The 23455-nt window shown below is 36.5% G+C and overlaps 1 protein-coding gene and 1 pseudogene across 4 annotated transcripts in view; one reads left to right on the top strand and one right to left on the bottom strand.

Moving 5' to 3' along the window:
• The window catches only part of MACROD2 (mono-ADP ribosylhydrolase 2), a 2106080-nt gene that overhangs the window by 974959 nt on the left and 1107666 nt on the right, over positions 1 to 23455 (bottom strand). The gene's annotated exons all lie outside the window — the stretch shown is intronic.
• Positions 706 to 1251, top strand: LOC109458423 (histone H3.3A; annotated as a pseudogene).

Raw genomic sequence — 23455 nt, 5'->3', positions numbered from 1 at the left:
ATTGTCAAATAAAATCTTTATATAAATTCTAAGTCACTTCACAGATTGGCACAAGTGAGCACAAGAAATTAAGCAACTTTCCCAAGTATCACATAGTTAAGTGAGAAGGCAGGAATTCCATCCCAAGAATGGTTAACTTCAAAGTATATGTTTTTAACCACTATCTTCTACTTCCTTCTGGTATATCACTGACTTAAAAAGCTTGTTTTCAAGAGTCCATGGGACTTGCCTGCTTAATTCACTGCTGCCTTTGAAATTCTGCAATCTGAACCTGGATAGCAATTAGTTCCATGACTTTAGATAAGCTATTTATTGTGTTATTAATCTCCGTTTTCTCATCCACAGCTCTTTTACTGTTATAAAGAGTAAAACTCCCACATTCAAAAAAATAAAAATCTTTTGTAAATAGTAGGAAAATCATAGTTAGGTAATTAATTCTGTTGTTTCATTGAAACAGAAAATGGAAAAGAGAACATGAAAAATACCCTAGGGAGTAGCAATTATCTCTTTTAGTAGAGTATAATTGTCATCAGCCAGAGAAAGAAAGTACAGCCTTGGTAAGTATTAAGTTAGATGGACAGTAACTCTGGAGTATATACTATTTAGCTTCATTGCGATAATTACGCTTCTGGCTTGAAAAAAAATGATAGGAATCCTAATCAAGAAGGGTGTTTACAGGTTTTAAAAATCATGAATCATTAGCTTGCCGAGCCCCAGCCGAAGGAGAAGGGGGGTAAGTAAGGAGGTCTCTATACCATGGCTTGTACAAAGCAGACTGCCCTCAAATCTATCGGTGGTAAAGCACCCAGGAAGCAACTGGCTACAAAAGCTGCTCGCACGAGTGCGCCCTCTACTGGAGGGGTGAAGAAACCGCATCGTTACCGGCCTGGTACTGTGGCACTCCGTGAAATTAGACGTTAGAAGTCCACTGAACTTCTGATTTCGCAAACTTCCCTTCCAGCATCTGGTGCGAGACATTGCTCACGACTTCAAAACAGATCTGCGCTTTCAGAGTGCAGCTATTGGTGCTTTGCAGGAGGCAAGTGAGGCCTATCTGGTTGGCCTTTTTGAAGATACCAACCTGTGTGCTATTCATGCCAAACGTGTAACAATTATGCCAAAAGATATCCAGCTAGCACGCCGCATACGTGGAGAACGTGCTTAAGAATCCACTATGATGGGAAACATTTCATTCTTTAAAAAAAAAAAAAAGTTCTTCTTCCTGTTATTGGTAGTTCTGAATGTTAGTTGTTGTTTGTTTTTTTTTCCCATGGGGTCAAAAGGTACCTAAGTATATGATTGCAAGTGGAAAAATAGGGGACAGAAATCAGGTATTGGCAGTTTTTCCATTTTCATTTGTGTGTGAATTTTTAATATAAATGCGGGGACAAAGCATTAATGCAAGTCAAAAGTTTCAGTGAACAAGTTTCAGCAGTTCAACTTTATAACAATTATAAATAAACCTGTTAAATTTTTCTGGACAATGCCAGCATTTGGATTTTTTAAAACAAGTAAATTTCTTATTGATGGCAACTAAATGGTGTTTGTAGCATTTTTATCATACAGTAGATTCCATCCATTCGCTATACTTTTCTAACTGAGTTGTCCTACATGCAAGTACATGTTTTTAATGTTGTCTGTCTTCTGTGCTGTTCCGTAAGTTTGCTATTAAAATACATTAAACTTAAAAAAAAAAATCATGAATCATGAAGAATTGTGCATTACTGTGAGGTTTTAAAAGATTTATAACTCTGGAGGCTTTCCCAATATTATCCTTTTACAAACATACTTTTAGCTAAATTAAAGAACTTGGCAATAAATGATAATTTTTTTTCTTTAACTACCAATTGGTTACATGTTAGCTCAGCTTTCTAGAATTAAATCACTTTTTGAAAAATAGAATTACATCTTTTTGTGACTTACTAAAAAAATGTTGTCCTGTCATATGTATGTTTATTTTTAATGTCATAAAGCAAGGAGGAGGTTAGAAATGGTAGAGGTCTGAAGGTAAACTATTCCTATTTTACAGTTTCAGAAAATGCTGATATGAGAATTCAACTCCCAAGAAAGGTTTTGGGCTTTAACACTTTTTTCAAAACAAAAACCAAAAAAAAAAAAAGAAAAACATAAATGTTATGAATCAGAACAATCCACATGTATACAAAAGAATGTGTATAAGTGTGTGATAGCATATATTCTATATATATAAATCATGTATTAGGTGATACATGTTTATGTGTAACGTGATATTTAACATATATAAATTTTCTAAAATATGTGTTTCATATAAATTTTATCAGTAGTAAAATGTTTGATGGCATTGGTATACCAAATATCTATGGCCAATCACCCTAATAGTGCATTTAAATCAAGAAATATTTATTGAGCATCTAATATGCATCTGAGGTCTGCTCTGTGCTGAAGATGCAAATAGGAATAAAATAAGATGGTTCTCACCAGAGCAGCACAATCCAAAATGCACACAAACAACGGAAACTCAAGAATCACAATCTGGGGGAGATCCAACAATGCGTGAACAAATTAAAATTACAACTAAATTATAGAAAAATCAGCCTTGAGAACCATCTGAAGTCTGGCTGAACAGAGGTTTTATAACTAAGGATATAAAGAAGAAGTCACATTGAGACTGGTAAGAGACGTGGAGACACAGAACTGGCTAACCCCAAACCTCTGTATGGCAGTTGAGAAACAGGAGAGATATCTCAGTCAGGGAAGTTCTACCCAGAGAAGCGAGAGACTCTAGCCCCCACAATGACCTTGCCAGCCCAGAGTAATTGTGCTTGGAAGAGGAGACCCCACAACATCTGACTGTGAAAAACAGTGGGGATTCCGACCATGCAGTGGGATGGAAGGTGGCAAGAAACCCAGATGTTCTCTTAAAGGTCCCATACACAGACTCTCTCACTCCTAGGCACTCACCTTGAGCTCCAGAGGAGGGACAGTAACTTGATGGGTATCGGAGACATATGGGAGGCTGACTGAGTTGTGTGGCTTCAGGATGAGAGTTGGAAAATAGTTGGCATTTTCCTTGTGAGGGGTCCTTTCCAGTGCAGCTAGCAGGCTGGCACCATCTTTCCTGTGCTGAGCCCTCGCCCTATGTTTACAGTCCAATCTGCATCTGATTGGTCTGGTGAGCTCTGAAGCTCTGCCCTACTGACTCACTGAGACCCCATCCCATGCAACACCCACAAGGCTGGAGGCACTTTCTCCAAAAGCAGCCAGCCCCACCAGCATTGCTCTATTTCTTGGAAAACTATCAAAGTCCCACAGACCATATGTGGGTGGCAACTGGCCTCAGTGTGTTCTGAGACTTTTCCTGAGTAGCTTCAGGCTCAGCACTGGCACCAAACAGAATTTATATTAACTTTGTGACCACAACTCTTCACACTCTAGTGACTCCCTGAAACCCTGCCTCACCCAACTTGCATACTGCATGAGGTTTTATCAGTGGCTGAACCTTAAAGGAGCTGGGAGGTGGCAGCTGGCCTTGGGGTATCCTGGCATTTCATGGAGACTGGTACTGGTAGCAGACGTCATTGGTTCACAGTGTGGCCTCTCCCATGCATCTCCAAGGTCAGTATAGACAGTGAACAACCATGGACACTTTGTAGCTCTTAGCTACTCTTACCAAGTAGTCCATGGCTAGTCACAGGCAGTGGGTGACCTGGGCCTGTACCCGAGCTCCTCACAAAAGGCCCCAGAACCAGCACACTTGGAGATTGGCTTCAGATCATGACAGAGCACCACCTAATTAGCAACACAAGCAGCACACCTAAAGGGCAGTCTCAACAGATACCAGAGCCCATCAGGGTAAATCCCACTCAGTGGGGTAAACCCTCCACACAGCAGCCTGTAAGCTGTGGACATGGCAAAATCCCACAGCCAATCCGCCTGAGGGCCAATCCTGCCCACTGACATGCCAATAGCCATTAAGGCTCAACTATAACAGAAGGGCAAATACAACCCACACAAGGGACACTCCTGGTACACCCAGTGCAAGTGACCAGGCAGACTATGCCACTGGACCCCACAGGGTACCAGCTACAGAAGGCCATCTGGCCGAGATTGGGGGATGTAGCAGATCTACCTAATACATAAAAACAGATAGGCAGCCAAAATCAGTTAACAAAGAAATACATCCCAACTGAAAGAACAGGAGAAAACTCCAAAAACAGAACTAAACAAAATGGAGGCAAGCAATCTACCAGATACAGAGTTCAAAGCAATAGTTATAAAGATGCTCAAGGAACTTAGTGAAAACTTCAACAAAGAGATAACAAGCATAAAAAAAAAAAAGACATAGAAAGTATAAAAAAAGAACAAGTCAGAAGTGAAGAATACAATAACTGAAATGAAGAATGTACTAGAAGGAATCACCAGCAGACTAGATGAAGCAAGAGGATCAAATCAGTGATTTGGATGATAAGGTAGCAGAAAACATCCAATCAGATGTTTGGATGGAATTTAAAAAAATGAGGATATCTGTTTAAGAGGCCTCTGAGATAACATCAAACAATAAAATTCACATCATAGGGGTACCAGGAGAAGAGAGAAAGCAAGGGGTTGAGAACATATTTGAAGAAATAATGACTGAAAACGTTCCTAACCTGGTGAAGGAAATAGACATACAAACCCAAAAAGCACAGAGAGTCCCAAAACAGGATGAACCCAAAACAGGCCCACACCAAGACACATTATAATTAGGATGGCAAAGGTTAACAACATAGAGAAAATCCTAAAAGCAACAAGAGAAAAGCAACCAGGAACTTATAAGGGAGCTCCCATAAGATTGTCAGCTGATTTCTCAACAGAAACTTTGCAGGCTAGAAGGGACTGGAAGGAAACACTCAAAGAGAGGAAAAGCAAAGATCTACAACCAAGGTTATTCTACCCAGTAAAGCTATCATTTAGAATCAAAGGACAGATAAAGAGCTTCCCAGAAAAGAAAACGCTAAAGGAGTTCATCATAATCAAACCAGTGTTACAACGAATATTAGAGGAATTTCTTTAAAATAGAAGAAAAAAAATGATCAAAATTATGAATAATAAAATGGCAAAACTACTTATCTATCAACAATTAATTTCACTGTAAATGGATTTAATGCTTCACTCAAAAGACATAGGAGGGCTGAATGGATAAGAGGAGTTGGGGGACAGGGTAAAAAGGTAAAGGGAGTAAGAAGTACAAACTGATAGTTACAAAATAGTCATGGGGATGTAAAATAAAGCATAAGGAATATAGTCAATAATACAGTAACAACTATATATAGTGCCAGGTAAGTACTAGACTAGTCAGGCAGATCACTTCTTAGATTATACAAATGTCTAAACACTATGCTGTACACCTGAAATTAATATAAATTAATATTGAATGTCAACTGTAATTTAAAATTTTAAAAAGGGAAGAAAAATGGTGAAGTGGAATATGAAGTTCAAATCTCCAGTTATAAAACAAGTCATGGGGATGTATTGTATAGCATGGGAAATATAATCAATAATATTGTGATAGCATGGTACTGTGTCAGATGGTTGCTGGACTTGCCATGGTGATCACTTCTTTAGGTATATAAATGCTGAATAACTATGGTGTATACCTGAAACTAATATAATGTTGCATGTTAGCTATATTTTAATATTTTATTTTTTTTAAAAAAAGAGAGAGAGAGAGAGAGAACCACAATCTAGTGTGATGGCTGCAGCCACCAGGCTATTCTAGTCTAGAAGAGAATTTCAAAAGGAAGTGTCCACCAGCCATTATTTCTTTTGAGAGTTCAAGGCTGGATTGAACTGTGATGGAGTGCCCAGAAAGTGGAATTCTGTATGTTCTTTCTTACTATTATCACGAAACCATCCCACAAGGGTATAGCCAACTAATTTCACATTGTTCTTGTCCCCTTACACCATATAATAGGCATCCACTACATATTTGGGGAAGGAAAGCTTACAAAGAAACTAATGTTTCTTGTTGAAAATTTTAAAGGTGTTAAAATTTACATTATAACATAAGTATACATCTTAAAGTAAATGCCACAAAATTCAAAAGCAAATTACTTGACCCGGTGAGAGAATTGATGGAAGAGTTGTGTTCGGCTAGGGCAGGGGCATGCTGCTTTACACTCAAAGAAACCTGAGTTTAAACAGGAGCTACAGCACTTTAGATAATGTGAACTCAGACAAGTTCCTCAACCTGCCTGAAGCTCACTTTCCCCATTGGAGAAACAGGACTAACAATAAAATATTTGTGAGTAGGTGAGGAGATGATATATGTCAAGCATCTGGAATGGGGTAGGCAAATCCTTTCTGCTTTCTTTGAGTCTGGGGCTGCCTCTAGTGCTAGAAGTTCGGAAACAAACTACTGAGAAGCTCCCTGAATAATTTGCTATCTTAGAGAAAGACACAGTAGTACTGGATAGTTTTTCTTGACAAATTATTAGAGGTCCCACATAGCAACACTCCTGCCTCTAACACTGTCAAGTTCTGAAACAAAGAGATGGATAAATATGTTCTCTGGCTCCTCAGAATGTATCCCCCTTTATTTTGGTATCAGCCCACCAGTTTCCTATTGGGAAATCACCCTTGCCCTCCATTTAGGCCACTTGTTTGGATAGGACAGATTCAATCCCCTTTTCAAGAGGTGGAAGAAATGTAACTAAATCAGGGCACTTTACTCTCCTTGTCACAGAGATTGTTTCAGGAATGGGCACAAGTGGAAGCAATGATAGGTGAGGAGATTTTGCCCAAATTGCTTAAAATAAGATTTGAACCTGAGAAACCATTAGGCTGGTGCTGCTATAGCTATCTTGCCACCATGAGGGTAAAGCCATGTACAAATGAAGCCAAGATGAAGTAGGGAAGCTGAGTTAGCAAGAAAACCCATGCTCTGAATATATCATTTGAGTTCTTGCATCCATAAGCACTTAGATCTTCCAGTTATGTACAAATAAATTCCCTTTGCAGTTTTAATTGTGTTTCCTGCCACTTACAACTAAAAGAAACCCATATAATATACATATATGTTGCATGCCTTCTTCAATTTATTTACAATTCATCTTACTTCTACCAGTACTCTACATTCAGATTAATAAATATTATGTTAGTAAAAGTTTTACCAATAAAGAAAGAAAGGAGTGGTGTAGATGCCTCTTTTTGAGGACTTTGAGAAATAAAATAAATCCATGCATTTTCATTTTCAGATATGGAAATCAGAAAGCAGTTTTTAAATGGATTTATTTCTAACAAAAAAGTTTTGGTTTTTTTTTTTAATAACTAACATCTATTTGTTGGAATTGTTTTTTAAATATACCATATAAAGGTAATGGTCTAAATCCCATATTCAAGATGAAGGCTGCTATTAGAGGCAATTAGAACACATTAGCAAGCAAATAAAAAGTCCAGTTCTGCAAATGACCAAAGCAGCTCCAGAAGGCAACACAGACACATAAACTATCAGGTCCCACAGGTACCTCGACTATTCCAGCGAACTCATGAGAAGCAGGCATGAGCTCAGGCCGTTCAAATTACCTGTTGAACCCTCAAATGCTTGCTTATTCAAACACAGATGTTTTGCAGGATCTTTGTGGTGATATCCTTTCCATCTTTTTGTAATCTTCAATGGTTATGTCCTTAATTTGTTTGTGTTTCTGGAAGATCATGCTAACCGCGTGTAAATTAAAGCACTTCCCAATTCACAGCTGGAAGCATGGCCAGGGATGTTGGATTCTGAGCAGTGAGCAGAGATGATTGCTGTCTGTAGGTGTCTGCTGAGGTATGAATGTGCTGACACAGTCTTACTGAACTCTGGAAATGCAAAGAACTCATCCTACCATCACTCTGTACCTTTCTGGAAGGCTCTCCTCATAGGTTAATGGTGTCACTTTCTAGGTAAGCCTTTTAGCTCCCATCCCAAAAGCCAGCTTATCAAAACAATACCTACTTATAATCTTTACCCTCAGTTTGTCTTTGCTCCTTTTTATTGCCTCCTTTTCATTTGTTTTCCCTTCACTGTCTCTACATGAGTAGGTCCATTTCTGCCTACTTCCAATATTGCAACCCTAGTAAGCCCAAGCCATCATCACCCCTTGCCTGTGCTTTTGCAATAGTCATCTTTTAAAACAATATCAAGCCACCTCACAATCCTGATTATAACCCTCCTGTGGCTTCACATTACCCTGCACAAACAGGGTAAAATCCTTGCCAAGCCTCATAAGATTACATATATAACCTGGTTCCTGCACAGCTCTCAGACTTCATCTCCTGCCACTCTCTTATGCTCTCTCTTCCTTCCTGGTACACCAGTCTCCATCTTTTCCTTTAACACAGCAAGCTCATTCCTGCACCAGTGCATTTGTTCCTGCAACCTGCATTCTCTTGCTTCAGATCTGCTCATGGCTGCTTTCTTCATGGAATTCAGGTCTTGGCTCAAATGCCACCTCATCAGAGAGGTCTTCTAGGTCACCCTCTAATTGTTCCCCTGTAAGCCCAAGTGTCCACTTTTCTTCATGGATTTACATCTATTTAAATTATCCGTTTGTCCTTTATTGTCAGTCTTCTCCTCTAGAACTCCCTGTGGAGCCTGTCATATTATTTATTCCCTGTGTCCCCAGGGTATATGCACTCATAGCCAATAGTACATGTCCACCATTATTTTCTCCTTCTTACTGGTAGAGCTTTATTTTTATTACAATGTCCTCCCTCTTTCCATATAACTTGGAAGTCTTGAATGGAATTAACCAATCATTTTGGTCCCATTGCCCTGGTCAGTGTCTGGTGTAAGAATAGGCATGTTACCTAGGTCTGACCAATCGTCTAGGGGGCTTCTAAGATACAGCTCATATTTTTTAAAAGATCCAAACATGGAAGAAATTATCTTTTTTCTACTACTGGTTGGTCAAGTCTACCTGGAATACCTAAAATATCACTAGCCAACATGTAACCATGAAGAAAACATATTGACTGGCAGAAGGTAGTGAAGGAACAAACTAGGGTCTTTGATGATGTTGAGCTTCTAGACTTCTTGTCATATGAAAGAATACATCCTCTTCTTTTTTCCCCTGATATCAAACTTTGAAAGAGTCTGTGCAATCTTTTGCAATCCTTTATCCTATATTATGTGTTTATTTTTCTCATGCATGAGTATATTTTAATACATGTGTTTAGCCTAAATAAGGTATAATATTTTTTGTGCATCTTTTAAACTTTTTATAAGGGCATCATATGTAAATATCTTTATGATCTTGATTTTTATAAACTCATAATTGTGCTTTTGAAAAGCATTGATACAGATACACATAACTCCTGATCATTTATTTTCATTGTGTATAGCTGTTTATTATACGGAGATACCACACCTTATTCATTCTGTCTCTTGTTACATTTGTGTTGTTTCTCATTTCGTGCTATAATAAATAAGAAGTCTCCTGTTTTACATATGTGGGAATTTGTCTATGGCAGTTTTTAAAATATGTTTGACTGTGATCCATAAAAATTAATAAATACATTTTAAGATATGTTTTTCTTTTCTCACATACACACACACATTTTGAAAAGAAATTTTACAAAACAATGATTATTCTTACTATATGTGATATATTCAGATACTTTCAGTCCATTTCTATTTTATTTCATTAAAAAAATGATTTTATGACTGACAAATGTGTCAGGCCCCAAAGTTGCAAGATTATAGTAGTTAAAACAGTAGAGTATATATCTAGGAATATAATTGATTCCTTAAAGGATTGGTGTGTTATCAAATTTACTAGACATCAAAATATTCTCTAAAAAGTTTGTACTAATTAAATTCTCCCAAATGGTATGAGAGTCTCTCTCTGTTCACATTCTTGCCATTATTTTGTAGTCAGGTTTTTATGTAAAATTATATCTCATTTTGTTTTTAATTTACATTTCCCCGCTTAATAATAAGTTTGAATATTTTTCCTATGTCTGTGAGCTATTGGGTTTTTGCTATTTATTATTATCTTATTTGTATTCTTCAACTATTTTCCTATTGTTTGTCTTTTTTATTGATTTTTAGTTTGTTCTTTATATATTCTGAATATTAATGTCTGTTCATGAATTGCAAATATCTTCTGCCCATCTGTGGCTTAACTTCTGTTTTATGGTATCTTGTGAGTCACAGAAATTTTTAACTGAATTGTAGTTAAATTTATATATTTTCCTTTATAATTCAGCCTTTTTGTGCATGTTTATGACATTTATTGTTTAGCCACTTTTGCTGGAACTCTTCATTATTTGCTTGGAAACACCCTAACAGATTCAGCAGTTAATACATACAAGTTGATTGAATGAAAAAATAAACAAATAAATAAAGTGACTTTCACAGGATAAAAGTAAAGGCTGGTAAACCTCACATTAAATAACCAATACCTTAAGTAATATAATGTTGAAATGACCTTTTAGAAACATCTATATTTTTAAGGTTACAAATTACCCCTATCAAAGCTTGAAACTAGAGTCTATCATTCATATTCCGAAACATTCTTAAATATGAATGGGCAAAATGGCCTTACACTTAAAAATCCATAGAGTTGAGGATTCTCTCTGATTCCTCACTGATGCTATGTACAGAAATACCTTCTAACCAGTAAACCTTAAATTTCATAGCAAAGCAAAACGTCTCATTGTCATCGATTACTACAGAACATTTACATGTTGTTGTGTTACTGTTTTTCTTTAAACAAACACCTGGGCCTGTCCAATAATAATCATGTGATCTATAATTTTTATACTGCATCACATTAAATAAGGAGTAGAAAGTGAGTTTGTATTTTACCATAGCATGTTGACTTCAATGGATTCAAAATCAGAAATAGAATGTTCTACAAATATACTAAGCTAATCTTTGTAAGGTCACTAAATACACAGAGTCAACGGAATCACTTCAATGTGTAAGATGCCTTATTTTCACAATGGAAATAGAAAAGTCTTAGTCTGCACATGTGCAAACTACATGAGGTGATAAAAATAGAGCACAGAATAATTGGATACATCCATTTCACAGTCTCTTTGTGCATATTTTTTTAATTCAAGAACTTTTATCAATTGTATAATACTTCTGTATACACAGGAAAGATTACTATCAGATGATGTGTTCCTTCCATCAGTTCATTTACAAAGGAAAAAGTAATAGCAGTATCTCAGACATCAAACTATCACATTTTAAAGGAAAAAGAAAAATCTTTTATGGGCAAAGCAAGGTAATAGGTTACATTTTCCCCTGCTTACCTGTGGAGAATCGTTTTTCAATAGTTCTTTTTCTTCACTCTTTTTTCCCCCTCTCAAAGTATAAAACCAATAGCATTGTTGAGACCTAAGGGAAAGTCAGTTCCCATTTTGTGGCTTCCCTCTCTACATTTTAAGTGGGAACAGATAAGCCAGAAATAACTCTAGAATTCACATCTTCCTAACTAATTAGTCAACATCTGCTTTCATAGGGCTCTGATGGGCAGAAAGTTCCAGGCAGAGTAACTCTCTGGAAGGTTTCAGTTGTAATATTTCTAATGTTTACCCACCTACAAAGAAAAGATACAAAAACAGTCTACTTATTTTCTTCAAATAAACTCTTGGAAAACCACCTGCTGGGTGAGGAATTGCAGCTGTAATTTCTGCTCGCGTGGTATTCTGGGCTGGCTAACTGTGCCGCTTGGCCTATGTGAGATGCTCAGTTGTACAGGGATTTCCCTCCTGTTTCTTGCACACTGTGCAGTAAAGATGAATTTTTGCGTCTTCCCGAAAACAATACTGGAGATTCTTAGGACACTGTTATACAGTCATGTGCTGCATCAAGAGATTTAGGTCATGGATGGACCGGTGGTCGCATCAGATTATAATGAAGCTTAAAATTTCCTATCCCCAAGGGATCATGGCCATTGTAATGTCACAGTGCAATGCATCATTCATGTTTGTGGTGAAGCTGATGTAAATCTATTGTACTGCCAGTTATATGAAAGTATAGCACATACATTTTTTTTTTTGCATGTACAACTGAAAGTTGATTAATTTGCATATTTTCATAAGGTTTTTCATGTAAATAAATGAACAAATCATGAAAAAATCATCAAAAACAATGTTCTATTTAGAAAAGAAGGTCCCACTTTATTTACGACTGCCACTATGCTGTTCAGCCCTCTGCCATCATGTGTAGACTATTATCAGCCTGTCAGCTAGAGCCTTTGATGAAATTTTCATTTAAATAATCTACGTTTAAATTTACATGTGGGTCAGTGGTAAGTTTAAGATTACCTCTGCTGTGTTGGTTGATGAGACAGATCTAGGTATACTTTAGACTTGGAATAAGATTTCTTTACTTATTGCAGAAATAGTTACCACTCTAAAATTTTCCACAGCCAGGACCAGGAGGGGCTCTCTAGTGGCTCATACTGCTCCCATTCCTAACGTTGATAATGATAATAAACAACTATGTTACTGGTTTGTGTATTTACTATACTATATTTTTTATTGTTATTTTAAAGTGTTGTCTTTCTATTTACAAAAAAAAATTTTCTGTTAAACTATGTCGTGTTATGCCAGCAGCAGCCTCATACCGCTCATGATTACAGTGTCTCCTGATTACATCATTTTCTCTTGTGCTTGATTTACTCTTATGTTGTTTTATACAGTAACATGCTGTACAGGCTTGTAGCCTAGAAGCAATAGGCTCTACCACATAGCCTAGGTGTGTAGTAGGTTATACCATCCAAGGTTATGTAAGTACAGCCTATGATGTTCGCACATGGACAGAATTCGCTAACAAGGCATTTCTCAGACCGCATCCCCTTTGTTAACTGGCACAGGACTATATAATGGTACATGTAAAAGTCTGCTCAGGCTGCTATAACACAATAGCATAGACTGAGTGGCTTAAAAAACAGTTTCTTATTTCTCACAGTTCTGGAAGCTGGGAAGTCCATGATCAAGGTGCAGGCAGATATGGTTTTTGAAAAGGCCCACTTCTTGGTTTGTACACAGCTGCCTTCTTACTGCCAAGGGCTCATATGGGCTTTCCTCCATGTGCGTACATGGAGAGAGATAAATCTCTTCCTTTTCTTATAAGGATATTAATCCCATGTTGGGGGCCCCATCTTCAACTTCATATAAACCTAAATACCTCCCAAAGGCCCCACCTCTAAATCTCATCATATTGGGGGTTAGGACTGCAACATATGAATTTTTGAAGAGACACTAATATTCAGTTTATAATAGTATTTAACTTTGATTATAAATTTGTATGACTTTTTTTTTCTTCTAGTCAACATTTTGGCTTCCAAGAACCAAATTGAAATCTTCAATGTGTCCACAGACATTGCATATTAAAACCTGCTCTGGTTCAGATATATGTTAAATGGACTTTGTTAATAAAAATTTGGTTAAAGTAGAGGCAGGTCCTTCTGTGGTGGCCTCTCAACCAAAACTGTTAACTCATTCAAAACCCTCATATTGACAAACTTGCAATTCCCTGAAAATACATCTCTGGCTGATACCTACTTTCAATACGGTTAGTGAACGTCCCACAGGGGAAATTCTACTGAAAACAGCAGCCTTTTACCTCCAGGCTTTAGTTCATGCTATTCCTTCTTTCTAGAACACTTCCAGCCTTCCCCTCTATGTGGAAAATATCCTTCCACACTTACATCGCAGATCTCTATTTAGATAGATATAATTTCCTTAGGTGCTCCTCTTCTGCGTTCCTATGGGCGCTATTCTACCACCATCAAAGTTTCTTTTACTTGGCCCTTGTCTTGATTGTTTATCCTTCTAAACTGCAAGCTTAGGACAACAGGAACCATGTCTCCTATTCACCACTATATACACAGCATGAAGCATGGTGCCCAGCATAGTGTTAGAGCTGAAAGAGTAAATAACTAAGTGAGAAAGTGAGTCATGGCAGAGATGTTCAACAACATAGATATCTAGTCATTTCTAGAGCAACCTGAGGTCAAACATGGAGGACACTTTGGGCTTTTAAAGAGAATTTAACATTGTAGAGAGTCTGTATTCCAGGTCAGAATAAAGGCATGGCTAGAGCAAGAGAGGTAAAAATAAAGGAACACTGTTAAGAGGAGAGCAAAGAGCCACCTCCCAAATCTACGTGAGAAGGATTGCAGTCATCATGGAGTCTTATTCTCCCTTTACATCTCCCTTGAGAGTCCATTACATAATTTGTAGAAACTATTGTGAAAAAAATACAGGACCCTTATCCAAAAATTATTAAGAACTCCAAAATGGTGGGAGCAGAACATAAGATAAATATTTAATGTGGTCCCTTCTAAGCACAGGGCCTTATGTGACTGCATAAGTCTCACGCCGGTGAAACCAAATCCACACCACTCCATGCCTAGGCTCCAGAGACATACTAGCTGTATTACATAACAGTATTTAAATTTATTTGGCAGCTCGCCCTTAAGTATTTTGAGGGCCTGGAATTTACAATTCTAGAAAATAAATAATCTTTCACGACTACTAATATAAAGATTGTTATGAACTTGCCAAATGCCAAAGTCCAAATTCAAGTTTTCATAATTAATATGAAACCACAGAGACCTCTTGGTATGAAAATGTCCATTCCTAAGTTTATCTTTCATTAACCCTCAATAGAAACCAGCTACACACTTGTAGGTAAAAATCAAGTGTAAATTGTTTTGGTCTTGCTCTAATTTAACATGGCAGCTTGATCATTGCACTGAAAACAGTATCATCAAAGTACCTGCCTGATTTTTCAACAAAACATGGCCTTGTATATTTTACTTTTGTTGCATATGTTGATTTTTACCGGTTTCTCACAAAGTTACAAAGAACAACTCAATCTTATTCTTATGGCATATTGTATTGTTCAGTTATGACATTTTATTTGGACATTACTCTTACAGCACCTTGCATTAATCTGCCTTAATAACTACTGAGACATATTGAAAATAATTTATTTTTCACATCTGAAAGACATTTGTTATGCTATGTTAATGGCAATAAAAGAAGAAATACTCACAAAAGCAAAATGGAACAAAATGCCAAGATAAATGTTATATTTTGGCAATATTCTCACAAAATAGCTGACAGATGTTAATACAAGCATTGCATTTAGTGTGAAGGTAGTCATCTTTTTCTATTATTACACATAATTTATGACATATAGAAAAATATGATGATTCAAGATACCACACTTGGGGAAATGCCAAAGCCAAATTTTATATCTTGTTTTTCCATGTGGATCTATGAGTTTGGTCTACAGTCTCCAAGTCAAGTATCAAAGTGATTTTTGGCATACAACTGAGTTTCACAAAAGCAAACACTTTAAGGAAATAGTGAGGAGTTTATAGTTAGTATTTTTAAATAATTAAAGGATCCCAAGGGAAAAGTACTCCTGAACTGTAAATTCTTATTGGTCATTTATAAACTGTATACACAAAAAACCATTTGGAAGATGCAATGCAGCCACATTGATTCTCTACTTCTTAATATCTCCAGGATCCTATAATACATGGCAGGAGGACATGCGATTGCACATTGAGGAGGAAAGCTGGAAATCAAACCTGACTCTCTAGCACAAAGAGAGAAATGGATCTGAGAGCTGCTGCTCCTGGCAAACTCTATTATGAGTGACGTATTGTCTTCTTCTCCCTTCAGAACTTTAATTGTATTTAGAGTGATAGTTCCATTACTGTATATTCCTATAAAGAGAGCTAATTCTTTGGAAATGCATCTGACTACTAGGAAAAACACTTATTTGTTAGTTGACCACAGAGCAATTGATATGTCAGCTGAGAATTTCAGTGATATTAGAAATTCTCTTTGTCAGTCTCTGCTAAAATCTCTGTTTTTATCGTATTCTAAATCTATTTTAATCTTGCTTTTTCTCGCACAGTTATACACACAAACACACACAGTACATAGCGTCATCCAAACACTGAGAAAGAAACTTCTACAAAGAGGCCAAGAATCCCTGCTGTAAGCATGATAAGCAAATGTTAAACAGCAAAGGCTGATTCAAGGAACATTCTTAAGCTGATCCACAAGAGAACAGAGTGAAAAGATATAACAAGGATTGAATCCCATGGTCCTGTTTCACAGATAAAGAACTGAGATCCAGGGACATAAGTGACTTGCTCAGAGTCACACAAACTCAGGAAAAGAACTTGAACTTGACCCAGATCACTCCCTTCCACACTCATGGCCTTTTCTGCTGTTATAAATTTATCAACAGAACCATTATGTTCTTATGTTAATTCTATAAATACCTGACACACATGGACATCTTCATACTTGTAAATAGCATCTTAATAATGACTTTGTGTTTTTAATTTTGTTTATGTTTTAAGAAACAGATAAAAGAAAATATATAAAAATACACAGACAATAGTAAAACCTAAGATGAATTATCTTTACTCTATCTTTTGTTTTTGTCCAAATAACATAAATGTATACAATTAAAAAAAAAAAAAAAACTTCCAAAATTAGTTGGTTATGTGGTCAAAATGGGAAAAAATATAGAAGTTTCAAATTTATTTATTAAATGGTTAGACACTTAACTTCATTGTGAAAAACAGGCACAGACTTTAAAAAAGGCTGACATATTTAGGTATAAAAATGACTTTAATGAAAACCTCTTTCTCCCCTTAATGTATTATTTTTCTAACTTGATTGAGTCTATTAACCAGAGATTCTTATTAGAAATCATGCTCATAATAAGTGGTCGGTCCATAAATACCATTGATTCATTACTTTGTGTGAAAAAATATCATGTAAAGAATAGTTTTTCTGTATTAAAAATTATGCAGTAAAAAGCAATAAAAATGCCAAGATATTATTATAACTTATAAAGTTCTGTATTCATTAAAGTTATCTGGACATAGAAGGAAAACAAGAGAACTCTAGGACAACATAGGATCTGACTGAGACTTCTGCTGAATGTTGAAGTACAGAGGAAACTATTATTGATGTGGTATTGCTCAGTCTGCATGAAAAATTAATGCAAATTCATTTTGAGCTACAAGATATGAACTAACTAAATGTCCAACAGATTGCTTTGGCCAGTAGAAAAACCCTAATGACTCTCCTAAATAGGTGAATGGTGCAGTGATAAGCTTCCATGGGTTCAGGCCCCTAACCCTCCCCCTTGGTGGCTGTTCCACAGAGCAAGGCACTGAGCCTCTCTGTGCCTCAATTTCTGCATCTGTAAAATAGAAGATTGTTTTCCTTATGAGGTAAAGCACTTAGAACAGTGTCTGACACATACAAAGTACTATTAATGTTTGCTATTGCTCCCAACCCCCACATAAAATGGGTCCTAGTGGCAAATAAAGTAGAGAAACACTCCATCCTATATCCTCTTCTTAGAATTTTGTAACTCATCTAAGACTATTAAAGGTTCTGAGAATTTATATAATAAAGAAAACTATTCAAATTTGTTTAATCCTACATTCCCCAAAAATATTGAAGTAGCTTTTTCTTAATTACTAAATACTAATCTCAAAAGCTTAAATATTTATTAATGTATCAAATGAAATCTAAAAAGTTACTGTGACCCTTTGTAAATTAATCAAACCTTTCCTATGAGTTATGAAACTGCTTGGTCAAAGATACGCCAAAAAATAAAATAAAAGGGAAAAACCAAACCACGAAGCAAAACCCACAGCAATAATGGAAGTGGGAATAATTATACATTGGAGAAAAGAAGTGAGAAAGAAGGAAAGACAAAATGAAATGAGGAAGATTTCTTAAGAGGACAATGAAAGAACTCATACCCATCAATTATCAATGGTTTCCAGAAGTTATCATTAAAAAAAAATAATAGTCATAACCTCTCTGAATCCATTCTCCATAGAAGCCTCTAAGATTCCTGAACTTTCAATTAAGGTTTCTAGATATAACTGAGATCCTTTTTCACAAACCATCATTTCTAACATAAAATTATAAGTAAAATCAATAATCTTGGATGGGTATTTTGGAAGATTGTTGGAATTTTATTTTGGTTTTGTTTTTACAAATAATTACTTGATTGTCATCTATGTGGCAGGGTGACGTATAGTTTATTATACAAAAGAAGCATGTATTATATTCTTAATATTTCACATGTAAGTGTTAATTATATGTTTAATAGTCTAAGTATTACTTCTGTAGATAAAACTTTATCTAATTAGTAATATTTACTCAGAGGCTAATGCGATTCTGGAGAGTAGAGCCTAATGTCATTAACAATGTAGCTTCACTTAGCATTCACACAGAGAGACAACAGTCCAACTTGATGCAATGTTCATTTAGAGCCCTGTATTTCTTTTAATGTGGTGATTTTTTAAAATTAAAAGTTATGAGCTTCTTTAGTCTTAAAAATATGTTTAGAGGGGATCCAATGTGGTGGAGCAGATAAACACAGTGCTTGCCTTATCCCATGAACACATCAAAACTACAACTAAATTATGGAACAGTCAATCTGGAGAAGCATCTGAAGTTTAGCTGAACAGAAGTTTTAAAATCAGGATATAAAGAAGAAGCCATGTTGAGCCTGATAGGAAGGGTGGAGACACTAAATGGGCTTGCCCTAAACCTCCGTGTTGTGGGTGAAAATTGGGGTGGATATCTCGGTCACAGAGGAGCAAGGGACCCCAGCATCACACCAGGCTCCCCAACCATGAGTTCTCATACTGGAAATAGGAGCCCTTCCAACATGTGGCTGTGGAAAACAGTGGGGATTCCGACCTCTGGGACTGAAGGCTGCAGAAAACCCAGACATCCTCTTAAGGAGCCTGAACAGACTCACTCACAGACACTCACCCTGTGATCTGGAGAGAAACAGTGACTTAGGGGACTTCAGAGACATATGGAGAAAGACTGAATTGTGTAACTAAGGGTGAAGACTGGAGGGACAGTTGCCATTTTCCCTGTGTGGAGTTCCTCTCTTGCAGCCAGCAGACAGGCACCATCTTTCCTGTTAGACCCTCCCTATGCCCATGGCCAAATCTGATTCTGAATTGGTCTGCTGAGCTCTGCTTGCTCCATCCTAGTGACTCACTGAGACCCCACCCCACCCAACTGCATGAGGCTTTATCAGCAGCTGAACATTATAGCAGCTGGAAGCTGACAGCAGGCCTTGGAGTGTCCTGGCTTTTTACAGAGTTACCCCAGACAGAAAACTGATGGCAGCCATCCTCAAATCACAGTGTGGCCTCTCCCATGCACCTCCAAGTTCAACACAGGCAGTGACCAACCATGGATCACTTTCTAACTGCTACCACATAGTCCCCGGCAGGTCACAGGCAGTGGCTGACCAGGGCCTGCACCAGAGCCACTCCCAAGAGGCCCCAGAACCAACATACTTAGAGGTTGGCTTCAGACCACACCAGAACACCACCCCACAAGTAGCACACCCAAAGGGCAGTCACAGCAGGAACCAGAGCCTGCTGAGGTGAATTCTGCTCCATGTGGTAAGCCATCTGTACAGCAGCCTATAAGCTGTGAAAGCGGCCGAACCCCACAACCAATCAGCCTGAGGGCCTCTCCCACCCACTGACATGCCAATAGCAATCAAGGTTCAAATATAGCAAGAGGGTACACACAGTCCACACAAGGGACACTTCTGGAGCACCCAGCATAGGTGAACAGGGAGACTGTGCCACCGGGCCCCACAGGGCACCTACTACATAAGGCCACCTGGCCAAGACTTGATGATGTAGCAGATCTGCCTAATACATAGAAACAAATAGAGAGACAGTCAAAATGAGGAAACAAAGAAATATATCACAAATGAAAGAACAGGAGAAAACTCTAGAAACAGAATTAAACAAAATGGAGGCAAGCAACTTACCAGAGACAAGTTCAAAACACTGGTTATAAGGATGCTCAAGGAACTTAGTGAGAATTTCAACAAAGAGATAGCAAGCATAACAAAAGACAGAGACCATAAAAAAGAACCAGTCAAAAGTGAAGAATACAATAACTGAAATGAAGAATGCACTATAAAGAATCACCAGCAGACTAGATGAAGCAGAGCATTGAATTAGTGATTTGGAAGACAAGGTAACAGAAAACACCCTATCAGAATAGCAAAAGTTAAAAGAAGACTTAAAAATAAAATAAGGATAGTTTAAGAACCCTCTGGGACAACATCAAACAACAACATTCGCATCATAGGGGTTCCAGAAAGAGAAGAGAGAAAACAAGGGATTGAGAACCTATTTGAAGAAATGGTGACTGAAAATTTTCTTACCTGACAAAGGAAATAGACACAGAAGCTCAGGAAGCACAGAGAGTCTGAAACAAGAACCCAAACAGGTCCATACCGAAAACATTATAATTAAAATGGCAAAGGTTAGAGACAAAGAGAATCACAAAAGCAGGAAGAGGAAGGCAACCAGTAAGTTATAAGGGAGTTCCCATAAGATTGTCAGCTGATTTTTCAACAGGAACTTTGCAGGTCAGAAGGGATTGACACAAAATATTCAAAGTGATGAAAAGCAAGGACCTACAACCAACATTACTTTACCCAGCAAAGCTGTCATTTAAAATCAAAGGACAGATAAAGAGCTTCCCAGACAAGAAAAAAGCTAAAGGAGTTCATCACCACCAAATCGGTATTACAAGGAATTTTAGAGGGATTTCTTTAAGACCAAAAAAAAAGTCAACTATATGAATAATAAAATGGCAATAACTACATATCTATCAATAATTACTTTGAACGTAAATGAATTAAATACCCTAATCAAAAACATAAAATGGCTGAATGGATAAGAAAAAAAACCCTTTCATATGCTGCCTACAAGAGACTCACTTCAGTTTGAAAGACACACACTGACCAAAAGTAAAGGGATGGAAAAAGTCATTTCTTGAAAATAGAAATGGAAAAAAAAAAAAAAAAAAAGCTGGGGTCATAATATCTATACCAGACAAAACAGACTTTAAAACAAAGGCTATAACAAGAGACAAATCTTGTAATATCTAAAGAAACTTCTGGGTATTTATCGAAGAAACCCAAAAAACTACTTTGAGGGGACAAATGCAGTCATATGTTCATTGTAGCATTATTTACAATAGTCAAGATGTGGAGGCAGCCTGGGTATCATTGATGGATGAGTGGTGGTACCTATATAAAATGGAATATTGCTTGGCCAGGGAAGGGAATGGGTTCTTGCCATCAATGGTGGCATGGATGGACCTGGAGGGTATTGTGCTGAGTGGAGTATGTCAGACAGAGAAAAACAGATGCAATGTGATTTCACTTATATGTGGAATCGAAAGAACAACATAAACAAACAAACAACAGAAATACCCTGATAGATAGAATGTTTTGATGATTGCCAGATGGGAGGGGGCATGTGTGGGTGTTTGAAAAATGGGAAAGGATTAAGAAGTACAAATTGGTTGTTACAAAGTAGTCATGGGGATGTAGGTGTAGCATTTAAAATATTGTAATAGCTATGTATTGTGTCAGATGAGTACTAGATTTATCGGAGTGATAGTTGGGAAGGGAGTTGGGGGACGGTGTAAAAGGTGAAGGAATAAAGAAGTACAAATAAGTAGTTACAAAATTGTCATGGGGATGTAAAGTAAAGCATAGGAAATATAGTCAATAATGTAATAACTATGTATAGTGCCAGGTGGGTACTAGACTAGTCAGGGGCACCACTTCTTAAATTATACAAATGTCTAATCACTATACTGTTCACCTGAAATTAATATAAAATAATACAGAATGTCAACTGTAATTTTAAAAGTTTAAAAAGGGGAGGGGGTAAAGTGAAGGGAACTAAGAGGTTCAAGTTTCCAACTATAAAACAAATATGTCATGAGTATTTAATATACAGCATGGGGAATATAGTCAATAATATTGTGATAGCATAATATGGTGTCAGATGGTGGCTGGACTTATGGTGATCACTTCTTTAGGTATATAAATGTTGAACATCTATGGTGTACACATGAAACTGATATAATGTTTTAGGTTAGCTATATTTTTTAATAAAACTCTTTAAAAAATAAAATGGTGATTTTGTAAAAAAAAAAAAAAAAGACAAGAAAAGAAAAAGAAAAAAAAAGAAAAGGAATGCTTACTTATGTAATGAACAAATTTTTCCAAACTAATATTGTAGGATTATAATAGTTGTACTTTTTTCTCCAAAAACAAATAGTACTATAAATCTACAGCTGCTGTTTTGATAAAAGAACCAGACTTTCAAGCAATTTAAAGTTAGATTTCAGCAATATTTTAAAAATTAAATTTGTCCAATATTATCAGAATAGTAAACCTAAGGTCTTAATGCATTTGAATAGTATACTTTGTAAAGCATTTTCTTTCCTAGGAAATCAAGGAAACCTAAGAAGCTTTTGAAGGCCCAACTGCATTTACAAAATATACAGCTCATTATTAATTATACTTGAAACTGTGTGTAACTGTTTGGAATCTCTTGTCAGTTTATACATAAATCTTTATGTTTAACCTGCTTCATTTGAACTTTTAGTTGCATTTGAAAATTTAGCCCAAAAATCTATTAAATAAAAATCTGCCATCAAAGTTTTAATCTGTATCTGATATGTGTGCTCTACAAACCTATTAAAACACCCTGTATGGATGACCTAAACATGCTCGTTTGGTTTTCACGATGGTGAAGAAAAAATTAAATGAACATTTTTGCATTTCAGTTTATTAGGAAGAGAAAAGAAAGAATAATATAATTTGTAGATGAATTTAATTTAGATATAAAATCACCCTGTGCCTACACAATGACCTCATTCCCAAGCCCCAGAAATATGATATTCTTTTCCAGTCTAAGCATTTATCATTTGTTACAAAGAACTCAGTATTTAGAAATATATAAATACAACGGCAAAGCATTGAATTGACACTTATGATAAAATGCATTTGATTAAGACTTAATAAAGCACTGTGTATAGTACTAGTGAATAATGCATTGCCAGATAAAGTTGGACACAAAGCAAATACAGTGTCAAACTTAATCTGGCTAGGCATTATTCAGCCATATTACTTTCTTTATTACTAGATTTTAAAATGCGTATTGTGTTTCAGCAGCTTTTTCATTATTTCAACATATAACACAAGTGCTCTATGGAAAAGACCACCTAACTCTAAAAAGAACTACTGTAGTAGGAAACCACAGAGAACTAGGCAATGCATCTCTTAGTGACGTGAGTTCCCATTATTACAACTAACAACATGTTGGGGCTTAAAGCGTTCGTTTTCAAAAGCTTACTTTTAAAATGCCCATTGTGTTGCTTTTTCCTTCACAAAGTACTAACCCAGAAGAATTAGTAAATAACAATGTTTCCTAAACTCATTTTTCAAGAGGTATAGTTAAAGAAAAGAAAATATTTTCATTTATCTGTATCTCAACTCTCCTTGGTCTGATCATATCTGTTATTTATTTTTAATTTTTCCAGTTTGGTTTTATTTTTCAAGCTTTTGACTATTCACTTT

The sequence above is a fragment of the Rhinolophus sinicus genome, linkage group LG13 (assembly GCF_036562045.2).
Source record: "Rhinolophus sinicus isolate RSC01 linkage group LG13, ASM3656204v1, whole genome shotgun sequence".
NCBI classification, from domain to species: domain Eukaryota; kingdom Metazoa; phylum Chordata; class Mammalia; order Chiroptera; family Rhinolophidae; genus Rhinolophus; species Rhinolophus sinicus.
The sequence above is the reverse complement of the archived record's forward strand: the minus strand, read 5'-3'. Positions and strand labels throughout refer to the sequence as shown.